A 13,219-nucleotide genomic window follows, 5' to 3' on the forward strand; every position below is an offset into this window, starting at 1 on the left:
AGACAAATACACACAAAAAAGACAAAAGACAAAAACATGTATAATTTCAGAAAATCCTACTTTCCTAACCTTGTTCCCTGACTTCCCCCCCCACCCCCTTCATGCATCCCCATTCCCAGAATTGTGTCAGCAAATTGGTATTTCTCTTCTTAATCATCTTAAAATTACCTCTTTTATAAAGAAAAGTAAATTTTTTCTAAGTTGGACTCAAGTTCTCTTCCATTGATTTCCCAATTTGTCTTAAATAAAAGTCATATTAACTAAACCCGAAGGTCTTGAGTGTTTTTACAATTCTATTCTTCCCTCCCTCCCATCCCCGGTTTTCGTCCCTTCCCAATACATATCCGAAATATCAGTTCTTAGCCTGGGTTCCTCACGTCTGAGGCTTTCAAGTCTCTTTCAGTCCCTCTCCGCCGGTCTTGTTGGTAATCCTTTATGTCGGTTGTTGAATCTCGAAAAAGTTCTGTCACCATCCAACCATATTCTCTTCCCACAAGAACATTTGGAAACAGCTGCTGGAAAATTTCCACAAAGTCTGCATCTTCAGAGTCAAAGTCAAAGTGGAGGCCCCCATCATATTTCTTTATTTTAAATTCCTGTGTTGCATAAACTCCCGGGGCCTCCTCCTTCATCTTTTGCATCTTTCGCAGATTTGTGTTAGATGTAATCCAAAAGTCTCCTTGTTTATATTCCACAGATGTCAGCTCCTGGTTGGTACTTTCCAACTTTACTTTCTCTTTTTCTTGTTTAGTCTCTTCCACTTCTTTAGATATCATTTCCAATTCAGCTGTGGAATCTTTCTCATCCAGGTCCTCAATACATTCAGCAGAGCTGCTTGTTCCAGAAGTCAAGGTCATAAGTTGTTTATTCATAGCCAGACTCTGCTCTTGTAAGACTCCCACCAGATGAAACATTCTTTCGATTTCCACTAGTAACTTTCCGTCCACAGCCATTGTAATTTCACAGAATTCCCCCTAGAGGGAATCTGGTTACTTAGTAATCTTTCTCCAACAATCCTCCAACTTATTGTTATTACTTTGTTTCCAACAATTTTAACTCAATTGCAACTCATTTTAATCCAGAGGGAACTTTAATAATGATTTTTCCACTTAAACTGTCCGTTTGACAGCTTTGACAGCTGTCAAACTCCGCACCTCTTCCACAAGCTCAAAAGCAGGACGCTCCCGGGCCCGGGGGGGGGGGTTGTTTACAACTGAAAGAAAGCTTCCAACACTCCACTCTCCAGCTCAAAATTTCTTTTTGCCAAATCTTGGAAGTTAATGTCTTTTACTCACCCCACAAAGGGTAGGCACTCCAGCTTAGTTCTTATATCGTTGCTTTAGATCGTCTGCAAGAAGGGGGGGTGCGGACTTCCTTTTAGCACACCCCCCGGTCGTCTCAAATTCACGGGATAATATTCATAAAGTCCAATTCCGTTTTACTCACGGGTTATTCTTTTCACTCCGAATTTCAAGGAAGGGAATCAGCGCTCTCCAGTCATGGCTCGCGGCTTCGCTCAACCGAGGTAGCGATCGACTCTCAGCACCACGCCACCCTCCGTATCCTCTCCGCAGCCTTTAAAAAGGCTCTTCGTGAATCGGGGGGGGCGCTTAAGGTGCCCACCGAGTCTTCAGTCCGCAGGCTTCAGCGCCTGCAGTTTTTGAGGGTCCCCGCGTCGCCGGCGCGGCAAGACCCGTCCTCAGTTGAGCCGATTCCCTCCGCAGCTCGGAGGGAATCCGCCATTTCCAGAGCGCGCCAACCCGGAAGTCTCCCACCCTCTCACTATATATAAGGGTCTGGTGACTTCTGCTTCAGTATATCTGAAGAAGTGTGCATACACACAAAAGCTCATACCAATAACAAACTTAGTTGGTCTCTAAGGTGCTACTGGAAGGATTTTTTTTTTCCCCCGACTATGGCAGACCAACACGGCTACCTATCTGTAACTATCCTTGAACTATTAGGGCTATAAGTTGTCTCCCCCCGCCCCCTTTTTTTTACATTGTGTTTTTTTTTTCTTCACCATTCCCATGTTTTTTAAAAAGTGTAATTTTTAAATATCAGATTACGTTTACTGTCTTTAAGCCACTTTGTTGGAAGGTAAAGTTTATATTGGCATCAATCTGATATACATCCTGTGGTCTTACTGATGAGTGCATTTATAATACTGTTAATTGCCTTTTGGCAAATTCTGCTAAGCTTCATGAATGGAAATTAATAACAATCTATTCTCCTCTTTGCAGCTCAGCACTTTGCAACAACCAACACTACAACATGGCTTAATTATATATTTTTTAATGTAATCTTTGCCATAAATTGATTTCTTGTTTTCTCGTGTAGGACCAAAGGCTTTAAAGAACTCCTCCCCTGCATGAGATTCTGGGTCACATTTGAGATTCAAAGAGGTCTTGAGATTCAAAGAGGTCCTTAAAGAAATCAATGGCTGCTAGTTCCATGCCAAAAATATCTCCTTCACATTATTATTTTTGTTTATTTTACCATCCTCTATCCATTAGTGAGAAAAGAAAAGTCACTGAAAAAATTCAGTCAAATTAATGGAGTCTCTCTGTGGTGCAGCTGTTGTTGCTGGGCTCACTTTACTTTTGAAGTGGCCGAGGGGTGTTCCTGAAATTCTGCAAATCATCTCTTAAGCAGTCTATGCTCTGCAGCTTTCCATTGTGCCCCAATGTTTCCTAAAAAACACACAATATTCATGGGAAACTGGAGAGGCAACCTACCATACACATGACAACTGTCTATTGTTAGTGGTTTTTAAAGTTATGATGGTGGTGGTGGTGGTGATTGTTTTACATAGGGGTAAAAGGAAAAAAATCAGCAAACAGGCTGCTTTTGGGTGCTCACTATTAAGCCTTCCTAACTTTTTATTTTTAAAAATTTTTTATACCACCCTTCATCCATAGACTTCTGGGCAGTTCAGAGCATAAAAAGCATCAATCAGGGGCAGATGTAATGAGATTTATTTATTTGGTTAATAAAAGTAATATACTGCTTGTTTGCAGGTAAAAAAAGCAAACACCTCGGAGCAGTTTACAAGATAAAACAATAACATTATCGCAAAAATAATAATATTACAGCTGTAATTTAAACATGCAGGAGATTTAAACTGCAATAAAACAGACTAAAACAAATGAAAACTCCTACAAACTTTCTAAACATTGGAGTAGGCTTATCTAAACGAGAATTGTGGTATGTAATCCACTGGGAGCAGTCAAATACAACATTCCTTGCTTTGCTAGAGTGGACATGCAAGGGAATGTTTGGTCCAGCCAGTCGAAACTTCCTGTTCCTCCTGGCCTGGATCATCCTTCCTTGAATGTGACTAGTGGGTGGGCGTGATCTTTCCAGACCTGGTAAAAGGCCAAGGTATGCTGCCATGCTCTCTTTTCCATCTTCCTTTCATCCTGCGAACTTCCTGGAATGAACTGCTGGTTGCCAGCCAAGCAGTCCCCCAGGTCATCTCTCTTATGGGGTAAACCTGTCTGTACATGTTTGTAACTTTAAGCCTAAAGCCTGCTTTCAGGGATCACACTGTGCTCTACATTGGTCATGAGTAAACTTTCTTTTTATTGCTTATGAATAAGACTCTGGTGTCTTTATTCTTTTAGGAGGGATTCAAGGGGTCTTACCAGGAAAATGTTAGAACACATTTCCATCTGGACAAGCCAGATTGACTTGTGTATTGTCTTAAGAAACTCACAAGAGTTTGCAACTAGTTTTCTGCTGTGTAAAGGGGAATGCACTCTGCTAAGTAAAGGAACTTCCTAGCGCAGGTTAGGAAAGATATTAATAAACAATATATCCTCTTCTGCCACCCTGAACATCCCCACAAGAATGTCTTCAGGAGGCACAAAAACAACAACTACAAAAAACAACCAGTGGAGGTGCCTGCCTCGTATCATTATGCAGGGAGTTCCAAATTGTTTGTGCTGACACATTAAATGATTGAGTCCTCTGCTAGGGCTTGTTCAGCTCAGGAAGCCCAGGCAGCTGGGGAGAGTGCAGGAGACTGAATAAAAGTTTAATAGGAAGAAAGCAGCACACTTTAAAGGCCTCCAGCCCCCTTACAAGATAAGCTCAACCCCCACAGCTACTGAAATTATGAAGTGCCCTATGGATTTCAACAAAGCAATCATTTCTACTAATCGTGAACAAATTCCTTTATTTTGTCTTTTTATATATAATTTTTATTAAATTTTCTGTTTTACAATTCAGAATACTCATTTAAACACCCTTAAAATATCAATGACTTCCTTTCTTCACTTTCCATGGTTCATTTTCCATATCATAAATCCTTGCATATTTTACATAAGCTAAACCATTCAATGTTCCATTATTACAGCCATCAAAACTTATTTACACTGTTGAATTTATCTTAATGCTGACAACATTTTCAAGTGTACACAATTCTCCCTATGTATTCAGTAAACATTTCCCAATCTTCTCTAAACGTATGTTCTTCTTGTTCCTTTAAAATGGCACTCCAAAACAATCCACCAGCTATTATTTCATTGATAATACCAGTTTTTCAAAGCTCTTGTGCTCAAATCCCGCTTGCAGGTTTCCCACAGGAACCTGGTTGGGCACTGAGAGAACAGGATGCTGAACTCGTTGGCCCACTGGCTTGACCCACCAGCAGGTTCTTCTGATGTTCTTATGGCTGTCACATGATGAAAGGCATCTTAGTCACTCACATCAGTTTTAGTGCATCAATCAATTAATCAAGCAATGAAACCTCTAGGATCATTTTTCATTTCTGGATGAGACATAAATGTTGCGTATCCTGCACTTGAACTTGCAATTGGGTGTATTACAACTAAATACAATATTCACCGTGTGCAATCTGATTTAGTTAATCCGAATGTTTTTAAAAGTAATACTGTGATTGATGAAGGAAACGCTGCAGATCTACTGGGGTGGCTTAGGCACACAAGTGGCTCTGGGTATTGGGCATTTGTCACCAAGAAGGTGCCAAGGAGAACATCATTGGCATTAGTGTCCCTGCTCATCACAAAGGCATCCTGGTGGTGGGCTACCTGGGCAGCTGGATTGAGCACAATTGATACCTCTCCATGGCTAAACTGTGCTGAAATAGAAGCTGAAATGGGTTTTCTGCTTCAGGTAGCTTCCTTGGTTGTGTGTATCCTCTCTGGGTTCCATTCATGGAGGATAAAGCCCAGGACTGCCCAAAATCAGGGAAAGTATTCATCTTATACCCAAATCACTACTTTTCTCAATGAAGTTCCAACAAAAGATGATGATGTTGGGAATTACGAAGGGTTGCAGAACAAATCCAGATCCTTAGTTATATGGGTATGCAAACAAATCTCCACTGAACTATAGAGATAGGCTGTCAAAAGTGGTACTGGTTTTTTGTTTTAAATTCAACCTGGGACTTTCTTGATGGTTTGTGTCTTTATTAGCATTTAAAGGAAAAGAAAATTAAAGGGTTGTAGAGGTTTGAAAGCATCTCTTTATTTGAAAATGGCAGAGGAGTTGGGTTTAGGCCAAGTAATTAGGCACCAAACTTGAAATGAAATGTCTCTCTTGAAATGAGAATTTAAATGAATTAGCTGTATCTATCGCTGGGCTTTGAAAGAGCTGCTTAATTTGAGGGAGGGGGAGAGGAGCTAGGTATAATCCCAGTTTGGCATTGTACAACTTAATTATAGGCAGGCTTGACAACAAACAAAAACGCCGAGCCATGCATGTGGGTTCTGGCCTGCTCGACTTGGGGGCTCCGTTAATTATTTTACAAGTATTGGAATTGCTTCCTAATTAATTTTCTGTGTTCGACCCGATTGTAGGTCTGAGGAAATGAGGTTAGTTGGCTTGATCCTTTTCATCGAATTATGCAATTTCAAGTTTAAACTGCTTAGCCATTAAGGTTACGTTAGGATTTATCGCTGTTGACAAGTTCCTGCCACCTCGGCTGGATATGAACAAGCTCTGAGCCAGATGGAAAACTTTTGGCCTTCTCAGCCATAAGGGGGAGCAAAAGCATTTGCACAGAAGAAATGGTGCCAATGACTTTAGAAAGGAGAGTAAACTTTTTTTTTTTTTTGAATATTTAGCCCTTTTCTTCAAAGGCAATAAATACATTTAGAAACAGAAGCACGGCATCATTTTTTTAAAAAAAACATTTAACATTTTTTTAAAGCTCTCTTTGGCCAAGTTTGAACACCATACCACACCATAGCTAAAAACAAGACTATGGTTTCATTTGAACAAGCAGCATGCTTAAAAGTTTCTTTAATGCTACTCACTGGCACCAGCTGCCCTGCTCAGAATCAAGCCTACCTTGATTTCAGCAAGGCATTTGACAAGGTGCCCCATGATATTCTTGTAAAGAAGCTGGTAAAATGCGGTCTTGACTATGCTACCACTCAGTGGATTTGTAACTGGCTGACTGACCGAACCCAAAGGGTGCTCATCAATGGTTCCTCTTCATCCTGGAGAAGAGTGACTAGTGGGGTGCCACAGGCTTCTGTCTTGGGCCCGGTCTTATTCAACATCTTTATCAACGACTTGGATGATGGACTCAAGGGCATCCTGATCAAATTTGCAGATGACACCAAACTGGGAGGGGTGGCTAACACCCCAGAGGACAGGATCACACTTCAAAACGACCTTGACAGATTAGAGAACTGGGCAAAAACAAACAAGATGAATTTTAACAGGGAGAAATGTAAAGTATTGCACTTGGGCAAAAAAAATGAGAGGCACAAATACAAGATGGGTGACACCTGGCTTGAGAGCAGTACATGTGAAAAGGATCTAGGAGTCTTGGTTGACCACAAACTTGACATGAGCCAACAGTGTGACGCGGCAGCTAAAAAAGCCAATGCAATTCTGGGCTGCATCAATAGGAGTATAGCATCTAGATCAAGGGAAGTAATAGTGCCACTGTATTCTTCTCTGGTCAGACCTCACCTGGAGTACTGTGTCCAGTTCTGGGCACCACAGTTCAAGAAGGACACTGACAAACTGGAACGTGTCCAGAGGAGGGCAACCAAAATGGTCAAAGGTCTGGAAACGATGCCTTATGAGGAACGGCTAAGGGAGCTGGGCATGTTTAGCCTGGAGAAGAGGAGGTTAAGGGGTGATATGATAGCCATGTTCAAATATATAAAAGGATGTCACATAGAGGAAGGAGAAAGGTTGTTTTCTGCTGCTCCAGAGAAGCGGACACGGAACAATGGATCCAAACTACAAGAAAGAAGATTCCACCTAAACATTAGGAAGAACTTCCTGACAGTAAGAGCTGTTCGACAGTGGAATTTGCTGCCAAGGAGTGTGGTGGAGTCTCCTACTTTGGAGGTCTTTAAGCAGAGGCTTGACAACCATATGTCAGGAGTGCTCTGATGGTGTTTCCTGCTTGGCAGGGGGTTGGACTCGATGGCCCTTGTGGTCTCTTCCAACTCTATGATTCTATGATTCTATGATTCTATGCAATGTAGTTGCAAATAAAGCTAATGCAATTCTATGCTGCATTAATGGAAGTATAGTGTTCAGAAAGGGAAGTAAAAGTACACTCTATTCTGCCTTGAGCAGACCTCAACTGCAGTCCAGTATCCAGTTCTGGGCACCACCGTTTAAGAAGGATATAGACCAGCGAGAAGGTGTGCAGAGTAGGGTGACCAAGATGATCAAGGGCCTGGAAACCAAGCCATATGAGGAATGGTTGAGGGAGATGGGTATGTTTAGCATAGAGAAGAGAAGCTGTGATGTGATAACTAAGGTTACCAGACGTCCCCATTTCCTGGGGTCAGTCCCCGGATTTACAAATCAGTCCCCTGGCAAAATCCATCTATTTAGTAGGAAGTTGAAAAGTGTCCCTGGATTCATTGAAAAAAATCTGGTAACCTTAGTGATAACCGTCTTCAGTATCTAAAGGGCTGTCACGTGGAAAATGGAGTAAGCTTGTTTTCTGCTGCTCCAGAGGGGAGGACCTGATCTAATGGATTCAATGACAGGAAATGAGATTCCAGCTAAACACTGGGAAGAACTTCCTGATGGTAAGAGCTGTTCAACTGTAGAACAAACTGCCTCAGAAGATGGCGGACTCTCCTCCAGTGGAGGTCTTTAAACAGGGCTTCTGTCAGGGTTTCTTTAGCTGTGATTTCTGCATTGCAGGAAGGTGCACTAAATGACCTTTGGGGATCTCTTCCAGCTCTGCAGTTCTGTGCTTCTATGAAAGCAGGGTATAACAACAACAGCAGCAGCAGCAGCAGCAGCAACAACAATGGCACCTGGTGTGTCCTGACATCCAAATTTGGGGTCCTGGATGTTTTTCTTCCAAACAAGCCATGAATGTAAAAGGAGAGAGCAAGGAGTGTGAATATCAGCTGATGGGAAAGGGCTGCCCAAATCTCTAATCAAATGGCTCCTTTGAACAAAGGATATGCGACATGCATAATTATGATATTTATCAGGATTGGCCATGGGCTCAACTGGATGTCCTTGACAAGCCTTTCTCTTGGTCTCATTTTGCCACTTGTAAAATAGGAGGACAACAATTCATTTGCTGCAAGTTTAGTATTTCCCAAACTTAAAATGACTATGCACACCATGGTTCCCTCATCTCAACATCAAGTTATCTGAAGAAGCAGAAATGAACAAGATACATTCTGGCCTAGCAAAACAAAGCTCCCATAAAAACGCCCTGGCAAAAGTGTTCAAATGTGTAAAATATTATTAGAAAGGGTATGCAGATTGGCTTTTCCGCATGAGGAAAAGGACAAGAGGGAACTGGCCTGTACTTCAAAAAGGTAAATTTAAATGTCAGTAGGAAGCCATATGCTTAATTGGGTTGGAGAACTGATTCCCACAAGGGATGTGCAGGCGTCCCCAGCCTGGATGTAAATCTATTTTTTAGTATAATTAATCCTGGCTTCTGTGTCAGGAGATGTAAATGGCATTTAAGATCTCTTTTAGAACTTTTCATCTATGTTACTAAATTGATGCCAAGGTTGGGGTGTGTGTGTGTGGGGGGGGAGCATGTATGCCTCCAGTTTTAATGTGTGCATTATCCCAACTGGTTTTTTCCCAAAATTATTTTTATTAAATATTTTCTTGGTTTACAAAAGTACATGTGTTGTCTCTTATTTTCAGGTTGTACAGGCTTTCTTACAAATCAGTTACATTTGTTGTGAGACATTAGTGTTGAGTACAGTATAAGGTTGGGGAAGAAGAGGGGTGGGGTAGTGAGGTTTATATTCTCTTGTATAGTGTACGTGTGGGGTTTTATGTACCTGTCAGCTGGGTAGGTTCTCTTTCTATTCATTTATTATATTGTCTTAGTAGTGAGAGGTATTGGGGGGCAGGGTGTTGGTTGTCTGTGGTTGGCTTCATTGGGGTTTGTTTGCATTTGTGAGGGAGGGACGGCTTGTTGGGTTAGGTAAGCCAGGTTGATTTGTATGCTGTTGGTAGATTCTTATTGTCTTATTGGGCTGTGTATGTGATAAAGGGGAGCCATACTGGGGTGAAGGCGTTCTCTTCTATTTGTCCCTGGGTAAGTTCCAGTTTATTGGTTAGCTTTTCTAGTAAGGCCGTTTCCCATACAATTTGATACCATTAGTCCATGTTTACTCCTGACAGGTCTCTCCAGTGTCTGGCCATGAGGCTTCTGGCTGCTGAGAGTAGGTGGGTTATAAGCTCTGTTTAATGTGAATGGTCATTATGATCTTGAAAGATGTTCAGTAGGGCCAGTTTGGGGGTGAGTGCTAATATCTGATTAGTTATTTTGCATATCTCTGGTAGGACTGCTGTCCAGAAGGGTTGGATTTTAGGACATTCCCACCACATGTGGAGATATGTGCCTGTGGAGGTGAAGAATCTCCAACATCTTGGTGAGGTTCTTGGGTGTATCAGTGCCAATTTCTGTGCTGTTAAGTACCACCTGTAGGTGAGTTTCAGAGTGAGTTCCCTTCTTTGGGCTGATATGGACTTAATGTGAGGTTTAGACCACCTTCTAGTCCATTGGGTGGGGTTAATTTCATAGTCTACATCATGCTCCCATTGTTCTTTGATTGTGTCAAGGGGGTTTGTGGGATTTTGGAGCACTATTTTGTATATTGTGGATACCATCTGTTTGCCATGTCCCTCTGCTGTCAGGAGAAGGTTTTTGAAATTGTTCAAGGGCCTAGCGGCTGCTGATTTTACTGCTAGATTGTTTAAGAAGGCATGTAGTTGATGGTGTGTTAGCGAAGGTATTTGGGTGTCCCTTAGTTTGCCATGTATTTCTTGTGTTGGTATGGGTTTGTTGTTGTTGTTGTAGAAGTCTTTTAGAGAGTGTAGGCCTTTGGCTTGCAAGGTTTTTATCTGGAGGTTTCGTTCTGCGTGTTGGAATAGCGGGTGATAGGCCAGGGGCTTAGTGGGGATGGGGCTAGTTTGCCTACTTTCTCCTTTCATGCTTTAAGCATGGACTGTGTGAACCTGTTCAGTGTTGTGGGAATTTTCTTTTGCAAAATAATGAATAGTAGGCTTTGTATCTGTATCTGAGATGCCATTCAGCCTCTATGAAAGCAGCAGCAAAGGTTAGTGTAAAATCCAATACCTTTCCCAACTGCTGAGGTGTTCAGAAGGAGAATTTTTGTGATGCGATGCTAAGCCAGAAAGCAAAAGTCGCATCTTGTTAGCCTTGTAATTTTGCATGCAATATTTACTTAACAATCAAAAGTGTTATTGTCACATTTTGAAAAACACATCATTAACTCCCTTATTTGTGCCATTACTACAGCCCTTCATGCATACAAGCCCACCAGAACTCAGCTTGCAGACCAAACTGGTTTCCCGGAGTAAGACTCAATGCTCTCAGCCCTGATTATAAACCAGAGCTGGCAAAACAGAGAGTGATTTAATGAAGTTTTGATACAGCTCATCAAATACTGAAATGGGAAGTTGCAATATTAATTTAGAAACTCATTATCATTTCAATTCCACTCATTCTAAACTGCATTAATAACGGGGCAGATCGTGGCATTTCTGAAGGATGATGTATCATTCAAAGGGCAAAAATATCATTCAAAATTACATTCATTTGACACCCAAACATCAAGCATATTCTTCTTATAACCATGTAATCATTATTTTTCTTTTGCCATGTGCTTCTTCCCACCTAAGAGTGGGGGAGAGCATGGAGATGTCTTTCAGGAGGCTGTGACGATCTTTCGGATGAAGCCACACAGAAAGCTTCTGTGGTTGGAGAGAAAGAAGTGGAGAGGAAGTGACCAGCTGTGGCTTGTCATGGTTCTCCAGCCTTTCAGGAAGCAGGAAGAGCTTTTTTTAATAGAATAATAGAATTGTAGAGCTGAAAGGGATCCCAAAAGTGACCTAGTTCAAGCTCTCTGTTCTTGTTCTGCTTCCTGGAGATACACTGGACTAGACCCAGAAACTTCCCTGTGCAAAGCATTTGCTCTGCCACTTGGTGGGAGACTTAGAGCTCTTATGAAACAATTTCTAAACTAGAATCATGGCTAGCTTGGTAGGCAGGTTCAGAATTATTGGAGCAGGAGGTGTTGTACAAAAGAGGCCAGAGAAACCAACCAACTGATGAAAATGAACAAGAAACAAATTGTTATTACAGAGACCACAATGGTTAAAAACAGCAATGGAATGAACGCTGCTACTTTGATCAGTAATGAGGCACAGGAATTAAAATTATGAATTGCAATCTGGATGTAATGGGCACCCTCTCCAGTGTCGAACAACTGTAATACTTGCTGCCATCATTAGATAAGTTATGAAGTCCTTCAAAGAATCATAGAATTGTAGCATTGGGTAGGATCCCCAAAAGGTAACTGAGTTTAACCCCCTGAAATGCAGGAATCACAGCTAAAGAATCCCTGACAGGTGGCTATCCAACCTCTGCTTAAAATTCTCCAGTGAAGAGATCTCCTGGTCCATCACCTTCTGAGGTAGTCAGTTCTATAGCTGAGCAGCTCTTACCACCAGTAAGTTTTTCCAAATGTTTAGTCAGAATTTCTTTTCTTGTCAGTTGAATCCATTGGTTCAGGCCATATCTTCTGGAGCAGCAGAGAAATATGCTTGCTCCTTCTTTCATGTGACAGTCCTTTAGATATTAGTGAGGTCCTGGCACGGCCGGCCCACCCATGAGGCAAGGTTAGGTGACTGCCTCAGGTGGCAGAATCCACAGGGGCAGCATATCCCAATGTAGATCTTTATCCTGCCCCCTTGTTTCTGATGTAGATCTTCACTTACCCCTTCTTCCATGGTGAGGAGGGAGACACCATTCTGTGGTTTGCCTCAGGAGCCAAAATATCTTGGACATTTATAGAGTAGATGGAAAAAGGCCAATCTCATGGTTTATATCAATTGTCTGAGCCATGGTCAGTTCAAACATTAACCCTAAAGGGGTGTACTCATGGGCAGGACCACCACATATGAACAAAAGACCCCAAGTTGCCACAATTTGTCCAGCATTGTGACAAGACACTTTTAATAACTTTACTAAGCAAAGAGGGCTATAAATACAATCTATGTCTTATTTTGAGTGCATTTCATCTTTCACCAAGGATGATCAGAAAGGATGCTTATCCCAAATCTGACTCCAACAGATATAACCAATGAGCTCACCCAGGTCTCTCTCCTAAAGGTGCTTTAATGTTATCAAGGTCTCTGAGGATTTGCTCACCTATGTATTCTGCTGGATGTAACTATTCATCCAGGGAGACCCTTCTAATGTTGCTTGAAGGCAACACCCAGGAAGCAGAAAGGCTTCAAAGTACAGTCACAAGCAGCAGGATTAAACCCTGGGCTGATGTTGTGCATCCCAACATTTCTTCCAAGTCTTACACTTTGTCTTTTTATTCAGATGCATTTCACAGTCAACATTCTGACCATGTTTTAAGTGTATTTGTCAATCAAGTAATTCCCAGGCAAGTCTACTCAGAGTCCAAAGCAGGTGGTGTTTGCTTCTAGCATCATCAAGAACACACACACACAAAAACAGTTAACACCCTGGGAAGCTTTTGCACATGCTCCATTCGTCATCTTTGACTTGTTGCATTTTAATCTAATTATTCTCTCATGGCTTTTTAATAAACCTACCGCTGGCACCTGGCTTGATGCTGACAGGTTCCCTGGGACTGCAGCTGTTTGGCTCTGAAGCCATTTCTGTCAAGCAATGGGGCAGGCAGCAGAGCATCCACCCAAAGGCTCTGCCTCGCTCTGTCTTTCT

General features: G+C 41.9%; 1 long non-coding RNA gene across 2 annotated transcripts in view; it reads right to left on the bottom strand.

Annotated features, from left to right (window-relative positions):
* Positions 1–13,219, bottom strand: part of LOC308592356 — a 63,692-nt gene that overhangs the window by 44,251 nt on the left and 6,222 nt on the right. The window lies entirely within an intron of this gene.

The sequence above is a fragment of the Podarcis bocagei genome (assembly GCF_964188305.1).
Source record: "Podarcis bocagei genome assembly, chromosome: 7".
Lineage (NCBI taxonomy): Eukaryota > Metazoa > Chordata > Lepidosauria > Squamata > Lacertidae > Podarcis > Podarcis bocagei.